This window comes from Bidens hawaiensis, unplaced genomic scaffold (assembly GCF_021521415.1).
Source record: "Bidens hawaiensis isolate Kalapana, Puna unplaced genomic scaffold, B.hawaiensis_p1.1 tig00004242_1, whole genome shotgun sequence".
NCBI lineage: Eukaryota > Viridiplantae > Streptophyta > Magnoliopsida > Asterales > Asteraceae > Bidens > Bidens hawaiensis.
Window position 1 is genome coordinate 1,214,606 of NW_027491253.1, and position 13,363 is coordinate 1,227,968.

At 35.4% G+C, this 13,363-nt stretch overlaps 2 pseudogenes across 1 annotated transcript; both read left to right on the plus strand.

Annotated features, from left to right (window-relative positions):
* The first annotated feature begins 5,889 nt into the window (after positions 1–5,889).
* On the plus strand, positions 5,890–8,666 carry LOC143625803 (zinc finger A20 and AN1 domain-containing stress-associated protein 8 pseudogene; annotated as a pseudogene). The gene is made up of 3 exons (XR_013152330.1): positions 5,890–5,980; positions 6,105–6,155; positions 7,836–8,666. The product of XR_013152330.1 is annotated as a zinc finger A20 and AN1 domain-containing stress-associated protein 8 pseudogene (transcript).
* Positions 8,667–10,689: 2,023 nt separating this feature from the next.
* LOC143625804 (zinc finger A20 and AN1 domain-containing stress-associated protein 5 pseudogene) lies at positions 10,690–11,163 on the plus strand (annotated as a pseudogene).
* Positions 11,164–13,363: the final 2,200 nt, after the last annotated feature.

The following is a 13,363-nucleotide window of genomic DNA, read 5'->3' on the forward strand; positions in this document are numbered from 1 at the left end:
ACATGAAGATTTAAATGAAATAATGTTATTATGGTAACCTAATAGTGTCACGTGTGTTTAAGCAATCTGAACGTCACACTCAGACGTTTTCGCTTTAATTAGAGTGTTACAGGCCCGGTTTGTTTTGTCTACATACCCGACTGTGTTAACATTTAACAACCTTATGTGTCATATCATCGTATGCTTCTTTATTGTTAACAACATCCCCAACCATGCTAATAATGCCATGTGCCATATTTTTATTAGAGAAAATTACCGTTTGAGTTCCTGTGGTCTTTAAGCGGAGTCACGTTGAGTCCCTGTAAAGAAAAATGACCTGTCTGAATCCCCGACATTCAAAACCTGAACTGTTTGAGTCCCTCCGTTAGAATGGCGTTAGTTTTTCCATCCAAAAACGTTTTAAATTACTACTATACCCCTGCCTTAATATAAGTTCTGAATAAATAAACATATGAACCCTAATTCATCTTTCTATCCTTCGTTGTTTCTTCTTCTTCATCGCTGCTTCAATTGGAACCCTAAGTGGCTTCAATTGTAGCCCTAAGTACTAGTTTCTTCTTCTTCTTCTTCAATTCGATAGGTTTTCAAAGTAGTTAACGTCTTCGATTGGAGTCAAAATGTCGCAGTTCACATCCTCATCCTCTTCATCGGCGAATCAAGGTCACATGCTACTGGTTTATCAGATTTGTTTTGCTCTTGTGGTGCAAATACGTGCTATCGTATATCCCAGACGGATGCTAACCCCGGTCGTCGATTCCTTTGCTGTGTAAGTATTTTTAATGCTCCAATCTTTGAAATTAGTTGTTTTAGCTTTATTGAATGAAATTAGTTGTTATATCAGTTTGTATAGAGGTTAATTTTGAATGAAATGAGTTTGTTAGCGTTAGAATTAGGGGTGTCCAAAAAGCCGAACCCGATTAAGCTAATTAGGGGCTGGGCTAAATAGGGTAAAAAATTATTATTCTGGTTAACCCGATTAATTAGCTACTTTAACCTTTAATGTTATATAACTAGCCATTTAATAATATACATAAACAAATGGTTTGATTGAATTGGCAGTTTCAGCCCCGTTTGTTCGTTGAACTATAATCAAACAAACAACTGAACACAAACAGAAGCAAATTCATTTAAAAGTTGATTTTCCTCATACAAACCAATGTCAATAGTAATTCAGATGAATAAACAAAAAGTTAAAATTTATCCCATTCTAGATTTACAATCAAAATTGAGAGTGTTTGGGTAACAATATAATAAGAATAAGAATAATATTAAGATAATAAACTCCTGACCTTTTTAACCAAAGTTGGAAAATCCTCTTCTTTTTTACTTCAATCTACTTAACATGAAGCTTTTAAGGTGTCACAAAAAATTGTATTATTATTTTCTTCTCTTCTTCTTCTTGCCAAAAAATTGTGTTAACGTTCTTTAATAATATACATAAACAAACTTTTAGTGATATGATATCGAACAAGTGATTGGAGGGTAAGGTGGAGTGGTGTAGGGGTGTTAAACGGGTTGTGTTTGTGGATTGTCGGTCTAAGACACGTAACCGAACACGACCCACATACTTGTCTGTTGATGAACGTGACCTGAATCCGAAGTGTAAGACACGTAAATCTGAATACGGCCCACTTGTGAGTTGATCCGTACACGACCCGTTTGACAGGAAGTTATTTATTTATTTATTTCACTTATTATTAATATTTTGAATCTACATTTCATAACCAAAAAGTTACAACTTTATATAAAAATTAGATATGTAACCAATTTAATTTGGCATAAACACATTATAAAAAACTTGAATTAAACGGGCCAAATCTGTGAACCTGCTATATTGACTCAAACTTAGGAGAATGCAAATGGTGTTGGTTTCTTTGTTGTGCACATCTCATTTTAATATTAGACTAAACAGATTATTGTTTGTTAGGCTATTTTCATTAATACTATTATACCCTTAGGTTTGGTGCTAATATTGTAATATATCATTTTATCGAGAATGGTTGATTATTGTTGTTCGTTACAGAAGGGTTCTTGTGGATGGTTAAAATGGGCAGACACTCCTACTTGTCCCGGTGGTGAAAGGATCCCCGCATTGGTCAAGAGTATGAAGAAGAAAGACGAGTATGCAAGAACCAAAGCCAAGGAAGTCACAAAATTGAAGATTGTTTTAGATATTAGTTGGATGTTTTTCCTTGCTTATGTTTGTACTTTTTGAGTTATTGTGTTGTATTTGTATTGTAAACATGTAATGGTTGATTACAATTTATTAATCCAATCAATTTATTATGCATTGTCGCGGATCTTGTTTGGTTTTCTTGTTATTTATTATGCATTGTCGCGGATCTTGTGTTCTTGATGTTTCTTTTTCACTTGTTAATGTTGATCACTCTATGCAAAATGAAAATAATATTCTTAGCCTAAACACACGGACAATATATAATTTAGTAACACACCAAAAGATAACAACAAAAGGTTATCATACCATTACACAATTTGGGTAGAAAGTTATCATACCATTACACAATTTGTAACACCCAAAAGACAATACCAAAACACTTAAAAGTCATTACCAAAATACAAAAAAGTCAACACCATCATTCGCATTGTTCACTTGAAGTTGTTGTCCCACCTTACTGGTGCATCTTCCACAATTATGACCAGAATCACCACACTTGCCGCATTTTACCGTGCCTCTTTGTCTTGTCATTTTACCTCCCTTAGAAAGCACCGGCTGCTTTCAAGAACATGTTTTTAAACACATCTCCTCGCCATTGCTTCTTCATGTTCTCGTGGATGTGTCTAACGCAAAACCGATGATCAGCCCTAGGGAACATAATTTCTAATGCTGGAATTAAGCCCTAAAACAACAAACAAAATTCACAGCAAATAAAATAGCAATTAACACAGCTAAAAACAGCAATAACAGCATTCACAGCCTAAAAAAACAGCAATTAACAGCATTCACAGCCTAAAGAAACAGCAATTAACAGCATTTTCAGCATCAACGGCAACAAAACAGCTTAAAAACAGTAATAACAGCCTAAAAAACAGTAATTAACAGCATTTCAGCATCAACAGCAACAAAACAGCTTAAAAACAGCACTAACAGCCTAAAAAAACATTAATTAACAACATTTCAGCATCAACAACAGCTTAAAAAACAACAATTAACCGCATTAAACGATTACCTTTTGACGGTCACTAATAAAAGTGAAGTTAGCATCGGTGGGCAAATCAAGAATATCTCTAAGGCACTCTAAGAACCATGTCCATGAGTTTAGAGTTTCAGCTTCCACGAGTGCACAAGCAACCGGATAAATACACATGCTACTGTCAATACTTGGAAATGTGCCTTTCATAAAACATCCATCTAACCCCAAATATTCTCTTCCCAACATCTGAAAACCTTTCTTTGTAGCACCGTAACATATATAAACCCTCCTGAATTGCCTAGTAGGGCTGCTAGGGTCATGACATGGTTCCACATCTATTTTGACATGGCTACCAGGGTTGGCTTTTACCAGTTGTTCAAGGTAGGTTCTTAGCACACCCGTAAGCTCTACCCGGAAATTGATAAAACTCGCCTCCATGGTAAATAGTAAATGTAAACATGTTATTATCATCTGTAATTAAAAGAAAAAAAATCAAACTTTGTTTATAATTTGAACTAAAAATACAAATATTAAATGTACAAATATTAAATTATTTTCGGGTATCAAAAGAGATGATTATAGTAGGAACTTCTATTGACGTTAAATTAAAAGAAAACAACTTCTAAGACTTAACCGTATTTGAACTTAACTGATTTTCGGGTACCAAAAGAGATGATTATAATAGGAACTTCTATTGACATTAGATTGAATGGATAGGCGTTGAGAACTGAGAATGGATAGGTGTTGGCATTAAACAGTTAAACTTATATAATTATTAAAAGAAATAAATCAAACTTCGTTTAAAATTTGAAAGAGATCTCTAATTTGAACTAATAATACCAATATAAAATGTAAACAACAAACTTACATTATTATTACGGTCAATTTTATAAATATTATATGTAATCCAAATATTACGGTAATAATTATTATGACTGTAGATTTTATTATTGGTTTAAAAGAGTGAACTTACGATAAGCGGCGACAGAAAATTCCTCGTCGGGAAGACGTATCCTCCACACTCCACGGTTCATCGAAGAAGATGGAGTCGAGCGCGGACGAAGACCAGCGAAGATGAAGATGACGGTTCAAACTCACATATCCTCCACACTCCACCGTTTATTGCTATTCACCTATCACAGACGAAGACCGAAGAAGAAGATGACGGTTCTGTTCATGGCCTGCAAGTTGACGGCAGGTAATATGAGCGTGAAGAGAGGCTGTAATATGTTAGGGTAAAAAGGATAGAATAAGGAAATTTACAAAAATACCCTTCAATTTAAAGTATTAATAACGTCCGTTAAGTTGCAGGGACTCAAACAGTTCAGGTTTTAAACGTCAGGGATTCAAACAGGTCATTTTTTTTAACAGGAACTCAACATGACTCCGCTTAAAGACCACAGTGACTCAAAGAGTAATTTTCTCTTTTTATTATTAACAACCTACTTTAACTTTTCACACATGTCTTCTTTTCAAAATACTAATTAAAGTTTTAAAACAAGCAGCTACTATTAGTACTATGGTCAGAATGTAAACGTAGCAACAATAAAAGATGCTTTGCTTAAAGCTTTTAAATATAAAATTATCACATCAGCAAATTGTCAACCACCTATTATGGTCACATTGTCAACATAGCGGTTATAAAACTCTTTGGTTGAAACGTTAAAAAGCAAAAACATCACATTAGCATGTTGTTGGACACCTTATAAGTTATAGTAACCAATTGAATAGAAAGAAAAAAAAAGCATAATATCACATTATCACACTTTAACTAACTTAATTCGTTTCAACTGACTGTTTCATAATAACAATAATAACACATCTTTTATCGTTTGAAATATTAACAACCATGCTAAAACAAAGGAATGAAAGTCACGAATTATCTGTAAATATTCGAGTAATATAAAAGTGGTAGAACAAAGATTGCAATAAGATAAACACGAGTGTAATTATAAAGTTACTGGCACACTTCGTCGACGTATGCACTAATAACAAAGGTAAATGTGATATATGATAGAAACTCTTATACCATTTAATTTATTTGTTTCTTTTCACATCGTACTTGCTATAATTTAGGGATGAGCTTGGTATCATACTGGTACCGCTCTCGAATTTTTAAAAACTTGGTACATGTACTAGTGCAAAAAATGTCCAGTTTAGTACCGGTGCCGAAGGCTAAAGTGCAATAAATACGGTTACGTATCTTGATTTTTCTTAACACATGATACCGGTAACAGTATTAAAATACTCGTTTTGATACCGGTACCTGATACCATTTGCTTATCCCTATATTACAAAGGCTTCTTGTTCACGTAACATCTTGTCATGTAAGTCGTCACAGTTATACGAAATTGTTCTAAAATAACAATAAAACACCTTAAAATTCGACTAATTTAATATTTATGTTTAATTAACAAAAAAACCAAATACAAATATTGAAAAAATAAATATTTTCTGAAATACTAATATCGTACATCAATGCCAAAAATAAACGATGATGACTGCCACGTACCAGTCAGTAGTCATTCTAGAACGAAGATCCGGGGTAACATGCGTAACCCACCATCCTACCCGGTTCCAATCCCCTACACTCACTTCCACCCCATCTCCCCTACACCTCACTTCCCATTGGCCAAACCCCAACACCCCTTGTACATCCAACCACTCACATCTGGACACATACGACCCACCAACACAATCTAACACACACCCGATCACAACTTCACATATATGTACGTACATATAAAACCACCATAAAGAGCACCATCTTTTTATTATTATATCTATCTCTGGTTGTCAGTCAGGCAGTTTTCTCGTTTAACCCTAGGGTTTCTCTCTCTTCTAAGCCTTTTGTTAGTTATACGTACATATGTATTGATATGTTTTAATTGTAACTTCAATTTGTTCCGATTTGTCTGATTTTGTGTTTTTTTGTTGGATTTGATACGAAAGGGGGTGGAATTGAAGACTCGCCGCTTGAATTTGGTCTCGCTTCAGGAACAGGTGTGTAATTGATCGATTCGTTTGTCTTTGTTTCAATTGTTACTGGAATTGAATGATTTTGATGGTGAATTGATGTGGAGTTTAATTGTGGAGTTTAATTGATTTGTGTGGAATTTGAAGATTGCTAGCTGTGATAGAAAGAAATGGACCTTTTTGGAATAGTGGATGTAATGATTGTTGATTGTTGTTGTTATTTTATGGTATTGCAATGAATTTTGGGGCTCAAATTTTCAGGCAAAAACGGGTAAGTTTACACCATGTATACAAATTTCTGGGCCAAAAAAGGGGTAATTTACACTAATGCGCAAAAAAAAAAAAAAAAGGGCGGGGCCACCTCGGGCCCTAAGGAAGCTTCGGCCCAGGGCGCGTCTCTGTTACATATATATACAGCTTTGCATGAGTAGACATATTAGACTATGGTTGTATTTTCTGATTTAAGGTGAAGTGAACATTTGTAAGATGCTTTTATCTCTACTTTGGATTGAGTTTTGTTTGTTTGATCATGTTTTTGAAGTTGATGTTATGCGAACATACCTTGAAACTTGATTTAACTAGCATGTTGTCTAGAATTAAAGTTCGATTGTGTTTCTATTTGAAGTTTGAACGTACAGTAAAAATCAAAATGCCAACCATATCTAGAAGCTGAATAAACATGATTAACTTTCATTTTCTCTGTTTCGTTAAATCTATGAAAAATTACTAGCTATCACCTGTTTTCAATTTGTTGCACAAAGAGAATGAATTGGTCACGTTTTTAATGTGCGACTTGTTTTGGTTGACGTGATTGAGGCTTTCTTTCAGATTGATCTTTTCCTATAACAATAATGTACCATAAAGATCTAGATCTTTCAGTCATCAACAAAGTTGAAGCGTAGTTGTTATTTTTCTATTTGGAGGAAGATTTGTGAAGCTGTGGAACATATAAACGTATATAATACAAAAGATTATATAAGAAAATGAAAGGCTAGGAAAAACTGAATGGAGTTTGGCTTCTCGTTGAAGGCTTTTCTTGTCTTATTCATACGCGTTTTTAGGGTTTTGAATCAAGCATAACTCTTCACATATCCTAATCTCTATTTATAGGTTTTCTTAACTTATTTATATCTTACTAAAACTAGTAATCCAATATTCATCTGAATTTTAATTAAAGCTCTAATGGTTGTCTACTATTATGCCCAAGTCTATCACAGCACTTCCTAAGTTTTATGATTCACCGTCATTTATGGTATTATTACAGTAGAGTAACATGATATATTATGACAGTAAAGTTTTATGATTTACCGTTTGGGTTTCTAGTTTAATGCTTGCATAACATTAGTAGCACTTATTAGCTGCTTGTAAATGCTACGTTTAGGATAGTAACAGTTTGAAATGCTTCTACCTAATATGTCTTTTGATTTTACTTAAGTTTGTCATGATCATCTATTTTATTTTTTGGTTATCCCTATTCTGTATTTTTATGTACTTTTGTTGCATCTCTAACGGGCAAAAGGGCTTGAATTGAAATGATTAGTAGAAAAGGAAATTGGTTAAACAGGGTCATTTGATCTAAAAGATCATATTGATATTATATTAATGTAGTTTCTAAAAATATATTTAACACACTAAACTGTAAACGTAATTACCAAAACCGTCTGTTTTGCTACCTTATATGTCTTTTACATTAAAAATGCTATGCAGGACGGCTGAACAATGGAGAAAAACGACACTGGATGCCAAGCCACTCTAGACGCCCCAGTCCTCTGTGTCAACAATTGTGGATTCTTTGGCACACCCGCAACCATGAACATGTGTTCAAAGTGTCACAAACACATGATCTTGAAGCAACAAGAGGCTAAGCTTGCTGCATCTTCAATCGAGAGCATAGTCAATGGTCAAAACATCAACATGGTCCCACCCAGTTCAGCAGGCTCAGAGGCAGCCCTATCAGCCCAACCATCTTCTGCTCCAGTTCAAGCGGAGAGCAGTGAGAAGCCCAAAGATGGTCAAGGTCAGGGTCCGAGTCAGGGTCCCTCTAGGTGCACCACATGCAGGAAACGTGTGGGCTTGACCGGTTTTACCTGTCGATGTGGGCATGTTTTCTGTTCTGTGCATCGTTACTCGGACAAGCATGATTGCCAGTTTGACTATCGGGCTACTGCAAAGGACGCGATAGCTAAATCTAACCCGGTGGTTAAGGCTGAAAAGCTTGACAAGATATGATGAAGGTAAGAAATGGTATCTTGGTTGGTGATATTTGGCTTGTTATAGTTTGGTTTTATGTGCTTTTGGTGTGTGATGAAATGATGATATTTAGGTTGGCATGGCCTTTTGCATACCAAAGAACTAATGCATCTTGTTTTATCAAAGTGGTTGTTTTATGCTTTGGTTTGATCGGGACGTTTTATGTGGTTTATCTTGTATTTTTGTCTCGTGACTGTGTCGTGACGCAGACTGATAATGTTACCCTTCCATATCATTACCAAATTAAATAAAACGGGTCTTAATAAATATAATTGTTGCTTTTTTTGGTATGTCCTATTCTAGGTTTTACATCATTCAATAATGCAATGCTCTATAATTTGGTTGAATGTGGTAACAATTGACTGGATTTTATATGGTTTGTGACTGGTTTCCGCAGGTTTATCTATTGTAGGGGGGGGGGGGGGGGGGAGAAGTAGAGGTGAACCGAACCTGGAAACGGAACCAACCTGGTTTCAAACCGATAGCTGCCATAGGTTCTGGACCTGTTTATATTTCTCACCATTGAAACTGGTTGCAAAACTCTCAACACCGAACCAAACTGGTCAAAAATTGGTTTCAAGCCAAACTGATTTTTATTTTGGAACCAGTTTGTGCACTTGTAGGTGAAAGTGTGATAGGTGAGAGGGTAAAGATTGATTGGTAGACTAGAAACAATGAGCAGATATCTGAAAAGTAAATTTAGGAGATATAGACATCCCTTTGTAAGTACATTGAAACATCTATAACCTAGTTAAATTTAGGCCTCTAACCAAAAATGTATACAAGCTTGCATATTCAAATTTATTCATTTCCATTAGTAGATTTAAAACTAAAACCCATTTAAAGTATGAATGATAATTTGGCATCACTATCAACCAGCTAGACCAACCAGTTCACCAAGTTGGCAATTTGAGTTTAACCTGTCATAAATATATTTGTATATTCTTAAAGAATGTATTTTTGTCTGCTCATACAAAATGACTGGTTTGAGTCTCTATTTTTCATACCCAAGTATCCCAACCAAAAATGTCGTTTTGTCAACCGCTAATAAACAATCCGCGAATAACATTAGAGTCCCAACATATAATATAAACTCACTTGATTCATGTTTTATGTGCTATTATGGGATTAAAAAATAGTATACGTACAGGCTAGTTTATTCTTACAAGGCTACAAGAAGATATAATATTTACATGTTTTCTAATTTCTATAATAGCTGAAGGGTAAAATAATTAATCAAGTTTGGTGGATAAGGGCATCTTTTGTAAACTTTATAGTATGTTAAAATTAAAGAGACAAGATGGTGGGGTGGGTGGCTGGGGAAACAGCAAAGGTTTAGTTGGCCGTGGCCTCTAATAATAATTCCATAAAAGCAAAAGAGATGCTTTGAATGTGATAGCTAATGACGTGTCCATTATATGATTATTTTTCATAATCATTTGTAGAAAGTAAATTTTAATTTTGTCTAGGTTATTAGAAGAATTCTTTTAATAATTCCATACCAAGGAATTTGATGCTCAAATATAACCAAAAGTTATACTGCTACTTGATAGATACCTTTGTCTACGGTGTATATTCTCAAAGTTGGAATAAATATCTTCACGGCTTAGAATAAATATCTTTTATGGCTTAAGCATGACACAATTCTAATATGTCTATGTGGGTGGGGGCATGTTGGCATTGTAAAAGAGTCGAACCTGCTAGAACCCAAACTGAGTTTTATTTTTGAGACTCGAGCTTGGTCTGTGAGTAGTTTTCAAGTACGAGTTTCAAGTTGTACACATGTATGCGTTGTTAAAGTTGTACACATATTCGAACTTAAATATTTTCATGGTTCAAAACACCATCGTTTTAACACGAGAAGCACGTTTACGTAAATATTTTATCACACAAATTTTTTATTTTATTTTTACCGTGTTTGTGCCAACCAACTTTTTTTTAATTATAACTAATAAAACTATTACTTTTATTAAAATAAATATTAAATATATATATTATCTTAAAGAAAAGATATAAACCCCTTTCTGCAAGCTTTTTGTCACGGGCGAGAGAAAACTCAGGGACCCAGTGAAAAGTATAAAGGGTAAAATAGGTAATTTAGACGTCACCACTTGCGTGATAATCACGCGTCCCATCGCATCGTAAGAAACCATGACCACTTTCCCCTTCCATTAATAAACCTCCCACACATCCCAAATTTCAATCAAATCAAATTCTCGCCGGAATATATTTTCATTTCGTTACCGGTGACACGTGATATTTTTATTGTTATTGTTATTATTATTAATTTTGTGAATTTACAGATCATTTGATGGCTCAGAGAACAGAGAAAGAAGAAACCGAATTCAAATCCGTACCGGAAACCTTGACGCTCTGCATAAACAACTGCGGCGTCGTCGGAAATCCAGCCACAAACAACATGTGTCAAAAGTGCTTCAACGCCACCACAACCACCACGTCATCGCAACGTGTTCGGCCGAGATCTGGATCTCTCAGGTCTCCGCTGAGGTCACTGTCGCGAGATGTAACCACGGATCTGACGGTTGAGATTAACGGTAACGATGAAGTTAAAGAGAAAACGACGGCGAAGGTTGTGAACCGGTGCTCCGGTTGCCGGAAGAGAGTAGGTTTGACCGGATTCCGGTGCCGTTGCGGCGAGATGTTCTGCGGTGAGCACCGGTACTCCGACCGTCATGACTGCAGTTACGATTATAAAACAGCTGGACGTGAGGCGATTGCGAGGGATAATCCGGTGGTCAAAGCTGCCAAAATTGTTAGGATTTAAAATAAATATTTTTAAAAAGGTGTTCTCAGAATTTGAGATTAACGCTGGATCTGTTGTGCTTGTCGTTATTATTATTATTATTATTATTATTATTATTATTATTATCATTTCCTGTGATAATTACTAATGAATTGAATGGAGCTCGATCTGTTTGATTTGATTGTTTGTTGTATGATTGTGATTTTTCATTTTAGGAAATTAAATTAATTTTAATTAATGAAATGGTTAATTTGATGAAGATGAAATAGAATTGAGTTGTACATAGAACCGGATCTTTCCATGTTGAGCAGAGCACACCGGTTTGTAGGGTGCTTTTGTTGGTATTGGGAAGTGGGAACTGGTAAACTATCTGCTTTACCTTTTGCTATTTATCTACAGATTTATATGATGTAAACGAGTCGACACAAATTTAATATATTAAATATAATATATTTTGTATATTATTTATGACAAAATATACCAACACGAGAAAGCCTATTTAGAAAATCAACAGTGTTTCTTTCTTTTGTTTTTGATACATTTGGGTTTCTGGCCCTGAAGGCCGTGAATTTTCTAAACAGGGTTCAGTGTGTCGTTCATGGTACTTTGTCGTCTCCTACAACCCAACGTTTGTTTTTAGTAAAATTGGTTTTGTTATTCAAAAGATAGTTGCGGCACAGCTTGTTGCCCTTTTGCCTGCCACTTTATTGTAATCGTTTTGATTTTAATAATAAATTAATTGTTATATTTGATAAAAAGTACTGTAATGCAACAACTTAGGAAAATCCAACATTGGCTATGGACAATCCTTGGTTCATAAGTAAAATGTCATGCCTCTTAAATCACCAACGCGTTTTGGGCTTAATGGCAGTGGACAAGAGGAGAGCTTTACAGTTAAGCATGCTTAGGTGGGAGTAGTAGCAGGATGGGTGACCTTCTGGGAAGCCTCCCCCTAGGCAACCAAAAACAAATCCGTGAGCTCTTCGTGGGCAAAGCGGAGAATATTGGTGGTGTGAGAGGCCGGATGTTACAAGTGGTATCAGAGCCACTCTTGTGTCGTTCGGGATGGTGGGGCAAACCTCATCAGATGGTGAGTCCCCGGGGGTGTCGCGAAGTACATTTTAGGCAAATCCCACATCCTGGATTGGATGGTGGGGCAAACCTCATCGAGGAGGATGAGTCCAAAAGGGGGTGTTTGTAACACCCTAGGCAAATCCCCCATTGGCTGTGGACAAGAGAGATCCTTGGTTCATAAGTAAAATGCTCTGCCTCTTAAATCATCAGCGCGTTTTGATGGACGAGAGGAGAGCTCCACAGTTAAGCATGTTTAGGTGGGAGTAGTAGCAAGATGGGTGACTTTCTAGGAAGCCTCCACCTGGGCAATCAAAAACAAATCTGTGAGCTTTTCGTGGGCAAAGTGGACAATATTGATAGTACGAGGGGCCGGATGTTACATGAAAATAAATCAATTGTTATGTAATTTTTTATTAATATATATATATATATATATATATATATATAGGATTAGGTTCATTCCATATATAGTAGTGAAGAAACTTGCATATGAACCAATCAATATTTGCAGTGAGAATGCAAATAAACAATAAACAAGCTGAAACTGATGATGAAGAGGAAGATCGTATATGAACAAGTGAGAATGCAAAAAATTGAAGAAACTTGTATACGAGCGGAAGATAATGCAAAAATATAGTAGTGAAGAAACTTGCATATGAACCGACGAAGAAATGAGTAGCATACAATCTCTGTTTAATGATTTGATTTTCATTTCAGTTATGATCTTAAACTAACTAGTTTGTATTGCTCGTATTTGTCACTAAAAATGAATGTGTCGTTCACTTATATTTGTTCGTTAATGAGAAATCCAGTTGAAAGAATTCAAAAATTACTTTCCTTTTCTTTTTGTGTAGTATATATACCAATGACGATACCAATCAACTTTACATACAACATATCTATCATCTTAATTCCTAAACAAGAACGATGTGGGCCAATTATTCTCCGACAACATGCAAATATTTTTATCAAAATGATTAACTCAATGAGACTCTAGTATCGGTCATACCTAAACCGACCTGGGACCCATAAATATGCAATACATATGACTGAGAACCGGACCATATGCTGCAGGATGGTTCAGGGTTTCACAGGTATGGGTGGGTCGGTTGGGTTGGGTTTCGCGGGTATGAAGCTGCAACTTAAT